Raw genomic sequence first — 18,231 nt, 5'->3', positions numbered from 1 at the left:
ACTGGAGAAATTCTGAGAGTATGGGGCCCAGACACCCTTTTAGCTCAGTAATGGTTTCACTCCCAAAGTTCACCCTTCAGTCAAAGATTAGTCAGGCCCATAAAACAAAATGAGACTAAAGAGGCACAAAAGCCAGGGGGACAGGAAAGTTGGTAATAAGGAACCCAAGGTAGAGAAGGGAGAGTGTTGACATGTCATGGGTTTGTCAATCAATGTCATAAAACAATATGTATCCTAACTGTTAAATGAGAAATTAGTTTGTTCTGTAAAAAAAAATAAAATTTTTTTTGTTCTGTAAAGTACAACAAAAAGATAAAAAAAATAAAAATAAATAAATAAAATTTCTCTTTCAAAAACCTTGCCATAATTTATTTCTCAGTGTTTTTATAATATTTTTGAAATATGTATAAAAATGCCTATTGGTGACTGTCTTAGTTATCTAGTGCTGGTATAACAAAAAAACCACAAGTGAGTCACTTTTTGAAACAGAAATTTATTTTCTCACAATTAAGAAGGCTAGGAGTCTGAATTCAGGCTCTAGGTGAAGACTCTTTTCCCTCTTGGAAGGGGTGGGGGCCCTTGTCTCTTTTCAGCTTCTATTACTGGGTTCCTTGGTGATCATGTGGCTTGTATTGTCTCCCTTCCATTTGTGCTTGCTTCCTTGCTTAACCTGCTCTTTCATATTTCAAGAGAGGTTGACTTTTGGCACACTGCCTCATTAACATAACAAAGAAAGCCCATTTCCAAATGGGATTATAGACAGAAGTATTAAAAAAAAAAAACTGCCATCGAGTTGATTCAGACTCATAGCAACTTTATAGTGGCTAGGATTTAAAACACATATTTTTGGAGGACCTAATTCAATCCAAACAGTAGTGGTAAATGAAATCTGACTTTTACATCAGAAAGTAATTTTGGTTTGCTTGCTTAGATTATGAGTCAGATATTTTCTATAAATTGAATGGGCCACATCTATATCGCTGAGATTTTAATAAAAATATATTTAAAGCATGGGGCAAGTTGAAAGTAAATATTAAATTGACAAAGATGTATAAAAAATACCATTTTTTTTATCTCCACTGAGTACGTTGAGTAACCCACTCACTGTTCTCCAGTCGACTCCAACTCATAGTGAACCTATAAGACAGAGTAGAACTCTGCCCCGTAGAGCTTCTGAGGAGCACCTCGTGGATTTGAACTGCTGACCTCTTGGTTAGCAGCCATAGCACTTAACCACTATGCCACCAGGGTTTCCGTACATTGGGTAGATATAAGTAAAACCTAACAAATCAGTATTGATGTAATAAGTCTGGATAATTTATTTTCCTTACAGTTCCAAAATTAAGAGATAAAATTATTTGGCAATCAAATGGTCTCCAATTCTTTACTTTTACTAAAGTGAAAAGCACCTAATTGAACTATCAGATGATAGATCATGAAATGTAAATTTGTTTTATGAAATGACAGGAATAGGTTAACACATAGGGACAAAAGATTATTAATGGTTACCAGGATTTTTTTTTTTTTTAGGATGAGGGAGATGGAATCCTTCTCTAGGTAGTAGTAAATTTTTGTTGATGGTCATGGGAAAAGTGCCACTGAATGTAGATGAAAATTGCATAGCCTGTCTAACATAAGTGATATTATTAAACTGTACCTAAGAATAAGAAAGGGGTGGCAAATATTATAGTAAATATGATTTTGGAACAACAACAACCACTCCACCCCGCTGCCAAAAAAAAAGTGTTATAGCTGCTGATACTACTTAAAACCAAACACCTCATGGGACTAGTTTTTTTTTTTTTTTTCTCTTTGATCTAGGGTCTTGATCATGTGGGACGATTCAGTCAATTAGCATAATACTGTTTTTAAAGGTTCTATTTTCCACCCAGTTTTGTGAGTAATGTCTGGGGTTTTAAAAGCTTGCAAGTGCCCAATCAAGATGCTACAACTGGTCATTATTCTCCTGGAGCAACAGAAGAAGGAAACCGAAGAAACAGGGAAGCAAATGGACTATGGGAACAATAGTCTCCATGACCCACTACTTCCTCTAACTTGAGACCAGAAGGTACCCAGCTACCATTATTGGATGTTTCAAGTGGGGAGACAATAGATGGGTCCTGATAGAAAGGGAAAAAATGGGGAACAGAACTTCAAGTTCCCAAAGAATCCAGACCTATTGGACCCACTGAGTCCAGAGAAACTCCAGAGACTATTGCCCTGGAATACTCTTCAAATCTTGAAATGAAACTATCCCCTGAAATCCTCTTTAAACACAACAAAACAAAAGTTTAACTCAAAAAGTAAAGAATGTCATCCTTAAATATTGTGTTTTTTAAAAAATTATCTTTAGGAGATCAAAAGTACAATAGTAACTCTAAAGCATAGACGAGAAATTTAGAGGGTGGTAAGTCTGAACTATGCACCTCTGGTGGCACAGTGAATAAGCCCTTGGCTGCTAACTGAAAGGCCTGTGATTCAAACCCACCAGCTGCTTCGTGGGAGAAAGTGTGGCTTCCATAAAGATTTACAGCATTGGAAACTCTATGGGGCAATTGTATTCTGTCCTGTAGGGTTGCTATGAGTTGGAATTGACTTGATGGCAAAGGGTTTTGTTTGGTTTGAGTCTAAATTAATGTCCATGTCAATTATGCTACAAAATTTTATCCTAATATAATATAAAATAGAACAATTTAAAATTCCCAATTGCTAAAGAACTTGTTTATGAACCTTAAAAGTGGAGGATAGGGAGAGTGATGTCATGGAAGATTGTGGAGAAGGAAACTCAAAGAATCAGTCCCTCCACCAAATCAATAATTATGTTGATTGGGACAGCCTGAATCAATTATTTTGGAACTCTGAGATCTTGTTGAACATATGCAGCATTCAGAGGAGAGGTTGATGGAAAGGCAGGAAAATGTCAGTACATTTCAGTGAATTTGGGCATTTTGCATGGCACCTACCATCCCTTATCCTCCATATCTGCAGCGGGTAGCCATAGGGAAAACAAGCATGCTCCTGGTGAAGCTTGATGGTGCCAATATGGGTAATAAGAAATTAGACTTCTAAGAACTGAGGTTGTGTCTTTTGATTGCTGATCTCTGCTTTTGATTTGGGAGAGGCCTGCACAAAGGAAAGGCATCATTCAAACCCCAAGGGCTAAAGCAATTTCCCAGACAGCAGTTGTTGAGAGGATATAAATTGTTGAGAGGATTTTTTTCTGTTCCTTTTGGGAGCCAGACATTTAAGGAAATCTTCGTCAGGACACTGGGTGACTGCAAGCATAACAAAATAGAACTTCAGTGACCACACACAACAAGGAATACACACTTTGCAAAAATAGTTTTTGAAAAGTCACCAATAGGTGGCTCCAGCCCTCAAGGAAAAAAGCAGGAGTAGGAGAATTAAATTTCCAGCATTAACACAACGTAATAATCAGAATGTCATTTTGTTTTTAATAATCAGAATGTCCAGTCTCAACAACAACCAAAATAATAATAATAATATAAATCATACAAATAAACAGAAAAATATGACCCATTCACAGGGGAAAAAAAAAAAAAGAATTTGATAAAAATCATCCCTGAGGAAGCTCAGACATCGGAATTATTAGTCAAAGACATTAAACAGACTGTCTTGAGTATGTTCAATGAGCTAAAGGAAATTATGAAGAAAAATCATAATGGAATTAATGTCTGAAAAAAACATGAGACTACGAATAGTTAGAAATTATATAAAGGAACTAAACAAAAATTCTGGATCTGAAAAGTAAATAAAAAGTTAAAAAAAAAAACCTCACTAGAGGGGTTCAAGAGCGGATCTGAGCAGCCAGGAGAAAGAATAAAGTGAACTTGAAGATAATAGAAATTATCCAGTCTGAGGAACACGAAGAAAAAAGAGTGAAGAAAAGTGAATAGAGCCTGAGGGAACTGTGGAATGCCATTAAGCAAACCAACATGTTTATTATAAGAGCTCCTGAAGAAGAGTAGAGAGAGAAAGGGGTAGAAAAATCTTTGAGGAAATAATGGCCAAAAAATTACCAATCTGATGAAAGACATGAATATCCACATCCAAGAAGCTCACTGAATTCCAAACAGGATAAACACAGAGATCCACACCAACACACATTAAAATCATTTTGTAAAAACCCACAGAAAAAGAGAAATTCAAAAGCAGCAAGAGAGATGTGGCAGACCACATACAAGGGATTTAGAATAAGTTTAACAGTTTATTTATCCTTAGAAATCAAAAGGCCAAAAAGACAGAGAAATGACATATGTAAAGTACTGGAAGAAAAAAAAAAAGCAACTGTGAACAAGAATTCTATAGCAGAAAAAACTATCTTTCAAGACTAAAGAAGAAATTGGGACATTTTCAGGTAAACAAAAGTTGAGGGAATTCACTAACAGTAGATCCATCTTACAAAAAATGCTAAAAGGAGTTCTTCAGGCTGAAATGAAAGGACATTCACTAGTAACTCAAAGCCATAAGAAAAAATAAACACTAGTAAAGGTAACTTCATAGGTAAATGTAAAAGCCATTGTTATTGTACTTTTGGTTGCTTTTTAAATATTTCTTTTTCTTATATTATTTAAAAGATAAGTACATAAAACAATAATTATAAGTCTATATTAATGGGTTTGTAATATTTTTTTTTAATATAAAATGATGTAATCTGTGACAATAACACTATAAAGGTGGAAGGAATGGAGATGTACAGAAGCAGAGAGTTTGTATAATACTGAAATTAAATTCGGTTTATTCAACCTAAGTTGTTATAAATATAAGATGTTAACTGTAATTTCCAAGGTAAACACTAAGAATAGGACCAAAAAATATACAGAAAAAGAAAAAAGAGAAGCAAATGGTATTTTGAAACCCTCATATATTGCTGGTGGGAATGTAAAATGGTGCAGCCACTTTGGAACATAGTTTTGCAGTTCCTCAAAAAGGCAAAATAGAGTTATTTATACACTAGTACTTCCACTCTGAGGTACATAAACTTGAAAATAGATGTCGACATGAAAACCTATACATGAGAGTTCATAACAGCATTATTTATAATAGCCAAAATGTTTAAACAACTAAATGTCCATCATTTGATAAATGGATAAACAAATGGGTATATTCAATGCGATATTATTCATTCATAAAAAGGAATAAAACAGTGGTACATAAAACAGCACTAATGAACTGAAAACATTATACTAAGTGGAAGAAGCCAGATATAAAATGCACATATCATCTTAGTCCATTTATATGGACTAAGTCCATTTAAATCCATAGAGACAAAAAGGAAATCAGTGGTTTCTAAGAGCTGGGAAGTGAGGGGGACGGGGGTTAACTTCTAATGGGTACAGAGTTTCTTTTTCCAGTGATAAAAATATTTAAATTAGAGGCAGAGCAAAGACGGCAGAATAGACAAACGTTTCCAGCAAGCCCTCTTACAACAAAGACCCAAAAAGAGAAGTGAAATGACTATATGACAAGCTAGGAGCCCTGAACATCAAAAGCAAGCTTAGAAAATGAACTGAGGGGCAGGGGAAGAAAGAGACGGTCCAGAAATGGAGAGAAGTTACTGGACGTGAATTGCGGGGAGCCCTCAGGTACCATTCCCGGGAGCGACTGCAGAGGGCTAGTAAGAGCATTTGACCATACCTTCCTCAGGGAGAAGGAGCCAGCCACACAGCCTACTCACACCTCTGGAACCAGCAAAAGCTAAGTACTTCTGTATATTTTAATGCGTTGCCCCCTGCCCCCACAAGCTGGCTTCAGCGGCTGATTTCCCTGGGACTGAGATACGCCCTGTTGAGCACCTAGAGTCATCCTCCTGGCCTTGGAGAAGAAGTGAATTTGCAATTAGGGGAAAAGATAATTTGCCAACTCCACTAACCAGTAGATCTCAAGACAGAAGTGGCTCCTGTTCAAGCATAAATGGTCCCTGGAATCTGAGTAACTTTTCCCTCTGCATGGACCTGTGCGGGCCTATTTTAGGAGACTAGGTCCTTGCTGGCAGACTCCAACCATTTCAGCTGTGCGGCGGAGAGATGGGTGTTTCATATTTGACATTGCTCTGCCTATTAAACAGCGTCCTCACCTACCCACATCAGGGGCCTAAGGACTGCTGGCACCACTCAGGTCACCCAGGCACCCGTGACAGGGGTCCAAGGATAACTGCTACCTACCAGTCCTTAAAACCAAAAACATTGGGTGCCCATGGTCTGTATGCAGAACCCACCCACCTGTAGGCTCAAGGAACAAGAAATGCTTAGCTCGGAGACATGTAGGGATGATTCTCAGCCCCCTGCCTTGTTCACAGAGTGACTCCCTGCTGCAAGCAGATACTGGTACCTACACAAATCACCCTTGACCCTCTAAGATTGCAGGACAAAGACTATACCACACACTTGATGATCAGCTACCTGGACACCAGAGCTGAATTCATACAAGAAAAGTGAGTGGATTCCTAGACTAATATACCTGATAACAGCTCTAGCCATCTGGGGACAAGATGTCAGAGCTCCAAAGGCAAAAATAATCAAGCTAGCTCACTCAAGCAACCCATTTGGGCATCGCAGAACAAAACAAAGCAAGAAGCTATAACACAGTAAGCAGACATAAAATAAACTAATACAATAACTTGCAGATGGCTCAGAGACAACAGCCAATATCAAGTCACATAAAGAAACAGACCATGATTGCCTCAACAAGCTCTCAAAACAAAGAATCAAGGGATCTCCTAGATGGAAGTACCTTCCTGGAATACCAGAGATAGAATACAAAAGATTACTATAAAGAACTCTTCAAGACATCGGGAAGGTAATCAGGCAATACGCACAACAAGCCAAGGAACACACAGATAAAGCAACTGAAGAAATTAAAAAGATTATTCCAGAACATAATGAAAAATTTAATAAGCTGGAAAAATCCATAGACAGACAGCAATCAGAAATTCGGAAGATTAATAATAAAATTTCAGAAGTAGACAACTCAGTAGAAAGTCAGAGCAGCAGAATTGAACAAGTGGAATGCAGAATTTCTCAACTCCAAGACAAAGCACATGGCACTAATATATTTGAAGAAAAACCAGAGAAAAGAATTTTAAAAATTGAAGAAAACTTAAGAATCATGTGGGACTCTATCAAGAGAAATAACCTACAAGTGAGTGGAGTACTAGAACAGGGAGGGATAACAGAAAATACAGAGAGAATTGTTGAAGACTTGTTTGCAGAAAACTTCCCTGATATCGTAAAAGATGAGAAGATATATATCGAAAATGCTCATCGAACTCAACATAAGGTAGATTTTAAAAGACAGTCACCAAGACATATTATAATCAAACTTGCCAAAACCAAAGATAAAGAGAGAATTTTAAGAGCAGCTAGGGATAAATGAAAAGTCAATTACAAAGGACAGTCAATAAGAATAAGTTTGGATTACTCAGCAGAAACCAAGCAGGCAAGAAGGCAATGGGATGACTTGTATAAAAAATTGACAGAAAAAAAATTGACAGCCAAGAATCTTATATCCAGCAAAAAATGTCTCTCAAATATGAAGGTGAAATTAGGACATTTCCAGATAAACAGAAGTTTAGGGAATTTAAAAATACCAAACCAAAACTGCAAGAAATACTAAAGGGAGCTCTTTGGTTAGAAAATCAATAACATCAGGTATCAACCCAAGACTAGAACACTGAGCAGAGCAATCAGCAGTTACCCCAGACAGAGATATCATAAAAATAAATCAAGATTAAAAAACGCTCAAAACAGGGTAACAGTGATGTAATTATGTAAAAGAAAACAACATTAAAATAATAAAGACGGACTAAGAAATGTCATAGATCTTCCATATGGATAGGAAGGCAAGGTGACACAAAGAAATAAAAGTTAGGTTTAAACTTAGAAAAATAGGGGTAAATAACAAGGTAACCACAAAGGAGACAAACTATCCTACATACCAAAATGAACCACAAGAAAAAAATACTCAGCAGAAACAAAATCAACAACAATGAATATGAGGAAAGGACAATATATAATCTACTCAGCACATAAAATTAAGTGGGAAAAAGAAACTGTCAACAACACAAAAAAAGGCATCAAAATGATAGCATTAAAATTACACCTATCCATAATTACAATGAATGTAAGTGGACTAAATGCACCAATAAAGAGACAGGGAATGGGAGAACGGATTTAAAAACATGTTCCGTCTATATGCTGCCTACAAGAGACACACCTCAGACTTAGAGACAAAAACAAACTAAAACTAAAAGGATAGAAAAAAATATGTCAAGCAGACAGCAATCAAATAAGAGCAGGAGTGGCGATATTAATTTCTGACAAAATAGACTTTAAAGTTAAATCCATTGTAAAAGATAAGGAAGGACACTATATAATGATTAAAGGGACAACATACCAAAAAGATATAACCATACTAAATATTTATGCACCCAATGACAGGGCTGCAAGGTACACAAAACAAACTCTATCAGCACTGAAAAGTGAGAGACAGCTCCACAATAATAGAAGGAGATTTCAACACACTACTTTTGGTGAAGGACAGGGCATCCAGAAAGAAACTCAATAAAGACACGGAAAGTCTAAATGACCTCATAGACATATACAGAACACACCACTCAACAGCTGTCAAGTGTACTTTCTTTTCTAGTGCACATGGAACATTCTCTAGAATAGACCACATATTAGGTCATAAAACAAGTCTTAGCAGAATCCAAAATAATGAAATATTACAAAGCTTCGTCTCTGACCATAAGGCCATAAAAGTGGAAATCATTAAGAGAAAAAGCAGGGAAAAGAAATCAAACACTTGGAAAGTGAACAATACCCTGCTCAAAAAAGACTGGATTATAGAAGACATTAAGGATGGAATAAAGAAATTCATGGAATCCAAGGAGAATGAAAACACTTCCTATCAGAGCCTTTGGGACACAGTGAAAGTAGTGCTCAGAGGTCAATTTATATCAGTAAATGCACACATACAGAAAGAAGAAAGGGCCAAAATCAAAGAAACCCACAGACACCAGAAGAAAAAAAATAACAAAAATTACAGCTGAACTAAATGAAACAGAAAAAATTTAAAAAATGAATGAATTAAAAAGATCAAAAGCTGGTTCTTTGAAAAACTCAACAAAATTGATAAACCATTGGCCAAAATGACACAAGAAAAACAGGAGAGTAAGCAAATAACCCAAATAAGAAATTACAACACACCCAACTGAAATTAAAAGAATCATATCAGATTACTATGAAAAATTGCACTCTAACAAATTAGAAAACCTGGAAGAAATGGATTAATTCCTAAAAACACTCTACCTACCTAAACTAACAAAAACAGAGGTAGAACAACTAAATAGACCCATGAAAAGAGATTGAAAAGGTAATCAAAAAACTCCCAACAAAAAAAAACCCTGGCCCGGATGGCTTCATTGCAGAGCTCTACCAAACATTCAGAGAAGAATTAACACCACTACTACTGAAGGTATTTCAGAGCATAGAAAAGAACGGAATACTCCCAAACTCATTCTATGAAGCCAGCATATCCCTGATACCAAAACCAGGTAAAGACACCACAAGAAAAGAAACTTACAGGCCTATATCCCTCATAAACTTAGATGCAAAAATCCTCAACAAAATTCGAGCCATTAGAATTCAACAACATATCAAAAAAGTAATTCACCATGACCAAGTAGGATTCATACCAGGTATGCAGGGATGGTTCAGCATTAGAAAAACAATTAATGTAAACCGCGACATAAATAAAACAAAAGAAGAGAATCACACGATTTTATCAACTGATGCAGAAAAGGCATTTGACAAAGTTCAACACTCATTCATGATAAAAACTCTCAGCAAAACAGAAATAGAAGGAAAATTCCTCAAAATAATAAAGGGCATTTATAGAAAGCCCATAGCCAACATCATCCTAAATGGAGAGAGCCTGAAAACATTCCCCTTGAGATCGGGAACCAGACAAGGATGGCCTTTATCACCAGTCTTATTCAACATTGTGCTGGAAGTCCTAGCCAGAGCAATTCCGCTAGGTAAAGAAATAAAGGGCATCCAGATTGGCAACGAAGAAGTAAAAGTATCTCTATTTGCCGATGACACGTTCTTATACACAGAAAACCCTAAGGAATCCTCAAGAAAACTACTGAAACTAATAGAAGAGTTCAGCAGAGTATCAGGATACAAGATAAACATACAAAAATCAGTTGGATTCCTCTACACCAACAAAGAGAACATTGAAGAGGAAATCACCAAATCAATACCATTTACAGTAGCCCCCAAGAAGATAAAATACTTAGGAATAAATCTTACCAGAGATGTAAAAGAAAACTACAGTACACTTCTGCAAGAAACCAAAAGAGACTTACATAAGTGGAAGAACATACCTTGCTCGTGGATAGGAAGACTTAACATTATAAAAATATCTATTCTACTAAAAGCGATCTGTAGATTTAATGCAATTCTGATCCAAATTCCAATGACATTTTTTAATGAGATGGAGAACCATATCACCAACTTCATGTGGAAGGGAAAGTGGCCCCAGATAAGTAAAGCATTACTGAAAAAGAAGAACTAAGTGGGAGGCCTTACTCTATCTGATTTTAGAACCTATTATACAGTCACAGTAGTCAAAACAGCCTGGTACTGGTACAACAAGAGATACATAGACCAATGGAACAGAATTGAAAATCAAGAAATAAATCTATCCACATATGAGCAGTTGATATTTGACAAAGGCCCCAAAGCAGTTAAATGGGGGAAAGACAGTCTTTTTAACAAATGGTGCTGGCATAACTGGACATCCATCTGCAAAAAAATGAAACAAGACCCATACCTCACTCCATGCACAAAAATGAGCTCAAAGTGGATCAAAGACCTAAATATAAAATCTAAAACGATAAAGATCATGGAAGAAAACTTACAGACAACGTTAGGAGCCCTAATACATGGCATAAACAGTATACAAACATTACTAACAATGTGGAAGAAAAACTAGATAACTGGGAGCTCCTAAAAATCAAACACCTACGTGCATCCAAAGACTTCACCAAAAGAGTAAAAAGATTATGTACAGACTGGGAAAGAGTTTTCCCAGCACCTGAACTCTAAAGTCTACATGATACTGCAAAAACTCAACTGCAAAAAGACAAATAACCCAATCAAAAATGGGCAAAAGATATGAATAGACAGTTCACTAAAGAAGACATTCAGGTAGCTAACAGATACATGAGGAAATGCGCACGATCATTAGCCATTTAAGAAATGCAAATCAAAACTACAATGAGATTCCATCTCACTGCAACAAGGATGGCACTAACCCAAAAAACACAAAATAATAAATGTTGGAGAGGCTGTGGAGAGACTGGAACACTCATACACTGCTGGTGGGAATGTCACTTTGGAGATCGATTTGGCACTTTCTTAAAAAGCTAGAAATAGAACCATCATAGGATCCAGCAATCCCACTCCTTGGAATATATCCTAGAGAAATAAGAGCCTTTACACCGATGTTCATTGCAGCACAGTTTACAATAGCAAAAAGATGGAAGCAACCAAGATGCCCACCAACAGATGAATGGAATTACGGTATATTCACACAATGGAACACTACACATCGATGAAGTACAGTGATGAATCTGTGAAACATTTCATAACATGGAGGAATCTGGAAGGCATTAGCTGAGTGAAATTAGTCAGTTGCAAAAGGACAAATATTGTATAAGAGCACTATTATAAGAACTCAAGAAATAGTTTAAACAAAGAAGAAAATATTCTTTGATGGTTACGAAAGGGGGTAGGGAGGGAGGATGGGAGAGGAGTATTTACTAATTAGATAATAAATAAGAACTACTTTAGGTGATGGGAATGACAACACACAATACAGGCGAGGTCAGCACAACTGGACTAAACCAAAGCCAAAGAAGTTTACTGAATAAACTGAACGCTTTGAAGGTCAGCATAGCAGGGCTGGGCGTTTGGGGACCATGGTTTCAGGGGACATCTAAGTCAATTGGCACAATAAAAGCTATTAAGAAAATTTTCTGCATCCCACTCTGGAGAGTGGCGTTTGGGGTCTTAAACGCTAGCAAGTGGCCATCTAAGATGCATCAATTGGTATCAACCACATGGATCAAAGGAGAATGAAGAACACCAAGGACACAAGGTAATTACAAGCCCAAGAGACAGAAAGGGCCACATAAACCAGAGACTACATCAGCCTGAGATGAGAAGAACTAGATGGTGCCCAGCTACAACCGATGACTGCCCTGACAGGGAATGCAACACAGAACCCCTGAGGGAGCAGGAGAGCAGTGGGATGTAGACCTCAAATTCTTGTAAAAAGACCAGACTTAATGGTCTGACTGAGACTAGAAGGACCCCGGTGGTCATGGCCCCCAGACCTTCTATTGGCCCAGGACAGGAACCATTCCCTAAGCCAACTCTTCAGACAGGGATTGGACAGGACAATAAGGTGGAGAGGGATGCTGGTGAGGAGTGAGCTTCTTGGATCAGGTGGACACTTGAGACTATGTTGGCATCTCCTGCCTGGAGGGGAGGTGAGAGGATAGAGGGGTTTAGAAGTTGGTGAAATTGACATGAAAAGAGAGTGGAGGGAGGGAGCAGTCTGTCTCATTAGGGGGAGAGCAATTGGGAGTATGTAGCAAGGCGTATATAAGTTTTTGTGTGAGAGACAGACTTGATTTGTAAACTTTTACTTAAAGCACAATAAAATAGAATATTCTAAGATTAAATTGTGGTGATGGTTATACAACTTTGTGAATATACTAAAAACCGTGAATGGCAACTTAAAATTGGTTAATTTTATGGTATGTGAATTAAATCAATTAGAAAAAAAGCAAAAAAAAAAAAAAAAAAAAACTTCTGAGCCCTCTTTGCAACTCAGTGTTTTCACAGATCTAAATTTTTGTAACCAGAAGTGATGTATACAAATTCAGAACATTGGAGTTAAGTATGGAGCCCTCCTTTTCTCCATGGCTGGAATTGGAACATGGTAGTGGAAAGACGTCTTAGACCAAGATTAGCGTAATACCCAATTAATTTCAGAACTGAAAATAAAAGGAACCTGAGCCCTGATATGAAGAAGATACTACACTACCATGAACTGTCTATGCTGGACTCTTAATTAGAATAAGAAATAAACTTTCATTTTCTGGAATCTCTGTTAAAGCAATGATTCCTATATCCTAAAACAATTGTCATTATTTCAATCAATCTTAATTTTAATTTTTTCTATGAGTTTCCTCTCTCCCTTTGCATTGGTCTCTAACCTCAAAAGGTGTTAGGAATGGGCTCAAACTTTTCCACCATCGCAAGTAGGAAAGAATAAAAGTTTACTTAAATGTGCTGCAGGCAAAAATTATGGCTTGTGTTCATTCTTCCACTGACTACTGTAGCTTCAGTCCTTGCCCAGTTTAAAGCCTGTTCTGGCTCTATTGTTGTAGCACTGAACAGTCTACAAGAGTTCAGTTAGACACACTCTGCAATGCTCCCTGAAGTTAAAGATAACACATTCCTTCCAACTATTCCCAATTAGCAATCCACCGCAAAGCCTCCATGGGAGGACTTACTGTCCTGTTGAGTACCCTTTTGGAAAGCTGGTTATTTGATCCCTGCCCCATGTACTTTTATGGTCTTTCCTAAAGCCAGAGAAAACCAAAAATCCAAATATCATGTAAAACTGGAAGATATTCATATTCCTTATGATTACCTACGATACTTTGCTATATATCTACTCTGTTATTTTTAACAGTTAGCAATTTCACATGTACTTATCAATTCTGCCACTCACCATGAAAAAAATGGGAAGTGGAAATAGCCCCATCTTCATTAGGAATTATCTTGAGGATCCTTTTCTTGAGAAAACATACTGAACACTGCACACAAACATAAAGAAGAAAAGCATAAATGCTTTTTACTAATGTCTTGGGAATGAGAAGATGCATTTGCCCCACCTAAACACTTCATATGGCCCCCATCTAGTCATGCTTTACCAACAAGAAGGTGATAAAGGTAAAAAGAGCAAATTTGTGGAGAAAAAAATTGAAATATTTTAAAAGCTAAACTATAAACAGATTTGTATCCTTCTTACATTAAAAAAATATATACATATTTTCCCAAGTTACCACTGTCAAATTTCTGTTAGTTATATGTATTTAGTTTCTCTTGGTACCTCTTATTTCAATGGTGTAAGGAAACAAAGATATGCTTTCTCCCTTCATTTTCTTTGTTTCAATTTATCCTCAGTGTTTATTTGAGTGTTCTCTGTGCAATAATGAATAAAAATAATAAATAAGAAAGCTGGATTATATGTGCTCAAAAATTTATTCATAGATGTTCCAAACTGTGGCAAACAATTTTCTACAGATTAGCTCTCTGGGGAACATATATAACCTCCCACATTGCTAAAGAATGGGTACTTAGAGAAATTCATGCTCAGTTTCACCTGTCAGCTATAACAGCAAGTGAGGCTCTTAAAGCCATTGTCAAAGTAAGAAGTTAAGAAATAAATCCCAAGACACTCTAGGAAATAAAGTATACTTTCTTCAGGCTCCATGTACTTTGAAAGAAAGAAATATTAGTAAAGGAAGTAAATCTTAAATTGAGACCTAAAATAAAGGTAAGAATTTTGAAGGCAGAGAAGGGAAGGGAGGAGAAGAAGGCAGGTCTGGAATATGACCAAAGTTAAGGGGCACATAGAAGAAACTAACATATTTGGTTAACAAAGCACCCAAGGATAAACTATCGGGTAGTTTACAGCATTTATTTTTGCATGCCCCAAATCTTGGTTTCAATTGCAGTGTGTATTCTCACTCAAAATGTATTTTCCCAGTCAGCTCTCTTTCTACTACCCTAGTGATGTATCTAAGTGCATATTCCACATTTGTAACTACAGATCTCAAGGAAACTCGAAAGGGCAGTCATGGCCTGATAAGTAGACCGAAGGATTCTGCATCAACACTGATATCCTTTACCTGCTTCCTTCCCCAGTCTCTCTCCCCTAAACGTGCTTCATATTTTCATTTATTTGGTTTAAGCCCTGATTAGCTGTTTTCTCATTGCAATGACAGCCACCTACCTGGTCTTCTTAACTCCCAATCAAAAAACAAACAAAACGGTTGCTGTTGAGTAGATTCCAACTCATGGCAACCCCATTTGTGTCAGAGTAGGACTGTGCTCCATAGGATTTTCAATGGCTGATTTTTCAGAAGTAGATCATCAGGCCTTTCTTCCAAGGTACCACTGGGTGGACTCGAACTTCCAACTTCTTTTTAGCACATTAACCATTGGCACCACCCAGGGACTTGACTCCCAACATATTTCCCCTAATCCAGTGAGTCTTTACTTTTATTGGAATCGTACAGCTCCTTCTCTGATGAGAGTAATAAACGTTTTTCCTACAAAATTATACATAGTCACTTGACAGGACAGTTCACCTACAGTTTTAAAAGGATCATATACCCATGAACCCCAGACTTAAACCCTTTAGGAGTTCTTTTATCCTAGGTTAGTAGTTCCTGCACTAAATCAACCTGAAAACTTCTGTCAGAACAATTACATAAAGAGGTAAATCTGTAGCTCTCATTTTCTTTAAGATAAAATCCAAAACATTGGTATAACAAGCAGCCCTCTCATGATGGAAACACTATTCGTATTTTCCAACTGTCTTACCAAATTTTCTTCTTTCATCTCTGCCCTCTGTAGTGTGGATCAGATATTATTCCTATAAGTATCCTCTGTTCCAGCGGAAGTACAGAGTGGGCCTGCAGATTTTCCATGCGAACTTATAAAATCTAGGAATGACTATCTGGAAGCTTTCTGTACTCACTTGGTGTGATGGTGAATGTTATGTGTCAACTTGGCTAGGGCCATGATTCCCAGTATTGTGTAATTGTCCTACATTTTGTGATCTGATGTAATTATCCTCCATTTTGTGGTATTGTGTACACACATTTTATGTATTGTAAATCCTAAACCTTTATATGTTAATGAGGCAAGATTAGTGTGGTATGTATTTTAGTCATGCCCTTACTAAAGGGTATGACTTAAGTCACAGCCTTACCAGAGTCACTGCCTTACACAAAGTATCTGATATTAGGGAATTTTCCTTGAGGGTGTTGCCTGCAAACCCTCTCTCATTCTGGATTTTGCATACAGCTTGTGAACATCTGACTTCCAGTTCTTGGATATTCTTCTGACGTGCCAATTCTGGGATTCACCTGCTTCTGCAGCCCTGTTAGTCAGCAGCCTATCATCTGACCTGACTCATCATCTTATGCAGACCTGTGGGCCAGCAGTCTGTCGTCTAACCTAATGATTTGGGTTCATCAGCCACATGAGTCAGGAGAAGCCTCCACTCTGATGCCTAACTTACAGGTTTGGGACTTTCCAGCCTCTACAACCACATCAGTGATTTCCTTGAGCTAAATCTCTTTGTATATACACATATATATATACTTCGCTGGTTTTGGTTCTCTAGAGAATCAAGCCTAAGACCTTGAGTAATGATAGTGGTTCCAGAAAAAGAAAACCATAAGGATGAATTTTTGGAACTGGTTGTCAAGTCTGGCAAGTCTCAAAGGTGTTGATGGCTCTGCCTCCAATAGTCAAGAGGGCACTGCTTATCCATGGTGTGAGGTGGAAATAGAAATAAGCAAAATTTCACCATCAATAGATCAAATGTTTTTGAGAAACAAGACTCCACGTGATTGCATATTGGATACTTCTCTACAATTTTATCTGAAGGAAAAGTATAAGGATGCTGGTTGGTTAGTCCTACTTTTGCTAGATAAAGCGGTGAAAGAAAGAGATGATCTCAAGTCTTCAGAGTCACAGGTCAAGTGCCACATAAAAGACTTGAAAGAAGTCACCTATGCCCTGAAAGAAATCCTTATTTCTTGTAATAATAAACTGATATTGCCAAAAACCAAGTGCAGAGTCGTATCATAAAAGTAGCTAAATTACAACACCAGTTGAATTCCTAAAGTTGAATGGTATCTGAAGTTAAAATGAGGGCATTGATTGGGAAGAAATGGGATCCTGAAACTTGGGATAGGGACAAATGGGCAGATAATTTGGAAGCTGAGGACAGTGGACCCTTAATTCCACTGAATCACTCCTGCCAACAGCACCACCCCTCCCACCTGAAGAGATTATTCCATCCTTGTCTACTATACCACCCTCCCAGGTAAACCATTTTCCCTTTCATCTCCATTTGATGAAATTGAGCCAGCTGTCCTGTGGGTGCCTGAAGAGTCTTTGTCTGAGATATCACTGGGGCAGCACCTGGGGAGTTGCCTGGGGCATTGCCTGAGGCAGATGCCTTACAAGACATTGCTAAATGTTCCCAGAACCCACCTCCACCATCCATTTTTAAGTCCCAAAGAGCCCCAAAAGGTGAAGTACAAAGCATGACCCAGGAGGAGGTATGCTACACTCTAAAAGAACTGCTCGACTTTTTTAATATTTACAAATACAAACCTGGGGAATATGTGTGGGAATGGCTATTAAGAGTGTGGGAGCATAAAGTTGGATCAGTCTTAGTTTATTGACATGGGTCCGCTAAAAACAGATCCTTCATTCAATGTTTCAGCTCAAAACATTAATAAAGGCTCTAATAGTTTATTTGATTGGTTAACTGAAGCATGGCTTAAGCAGTGGCCTGCACTAAATCAAGCTGAAGTGACAGACCTGCTTTGGATATACTGTACAAGAAGGTATCCAATGACTTAGCGAAACAGGCATGCTAAAGTGGATTTATCAGGTGGTACCCACAGACCCACCCACTGAGTGCCCAGAGGGTACACCTTTTACCACAACGGTAAGGAACAAATTTGTGAAAGGAGGCCCAGCACCTTTGAAGATTGCTGTAATTGCTATTTTCTGTAAATTAGATTTGGCAGTGGGAATTGCCCTAACTGAATTAAGACACGTAACTTCAGTGGGTCTGACTGGACATCATGGTGGTAGGGGCCAAGTGGTAGCACTTAATCAACAAAGAGGAGGTGGGCGTGGTTACTGTAACAGACAGCAGAGTCAAAGTGGTAATCAAAATAGTCTGACTCATGGATTTACGGTGTTGGCTACTTAGTCATGCCATCCCCAAAAATGAAATAGATGGGAAATCTACTGGTAAAACATTTGTGTGTAGAGAGTGGGAAATTAAGGCAACAAAAATTTAGGCGCC

The 18,231-nt window shown here is 37.6% G+C and overlaps 1 long non-coding RNA gene across 1 annotated transcript in view; it reads right to left on the bottom strand.

Annotated features, from left to right (window-relative positions):
• Positions 1-347: 347 nt before the first annotated feature.
• LOC111751348 (uncharacterized) overlaps positions 348-18,231 on the bottom strand; it is an 81,990-nt gene continuing 64,106 nt past the window's right edge. Inside the window, exons 2-3 of the long non-coding RNA XR_002786429.2 lie at positions 13,837-13,921; positions 348-3,275 (exon numbers count right to left, since the gene is read on the bottom strand). This is a non-coding gene — a long non-coding RNA (uncharacterized LOC111751348). The remainder of the gene's footprint in view (positions 3,276-13,836; positions 13,922-18,231) is intronic.

The sequence above is a fragment of the Loxodonta africana genome, chromosome 17 (genome assembly GCF_030014295.1).
Source record: "Loxodonta africana isolate mLoxAfr1 chromosome 17, mLoxAfr1.hap2, whole genome shotgun sequence".
NCBI lineage: Eukaryota > Metazoa > Chordata > Mammalia > Proboscidea > Elephantidae > Loxodonta > Loxodonta africana.
The sequence above is the reverse complement of the archived record's forward strand: the minus strand, read 5'-3'. Positions and strand labels throughout refer to the sequence as shown.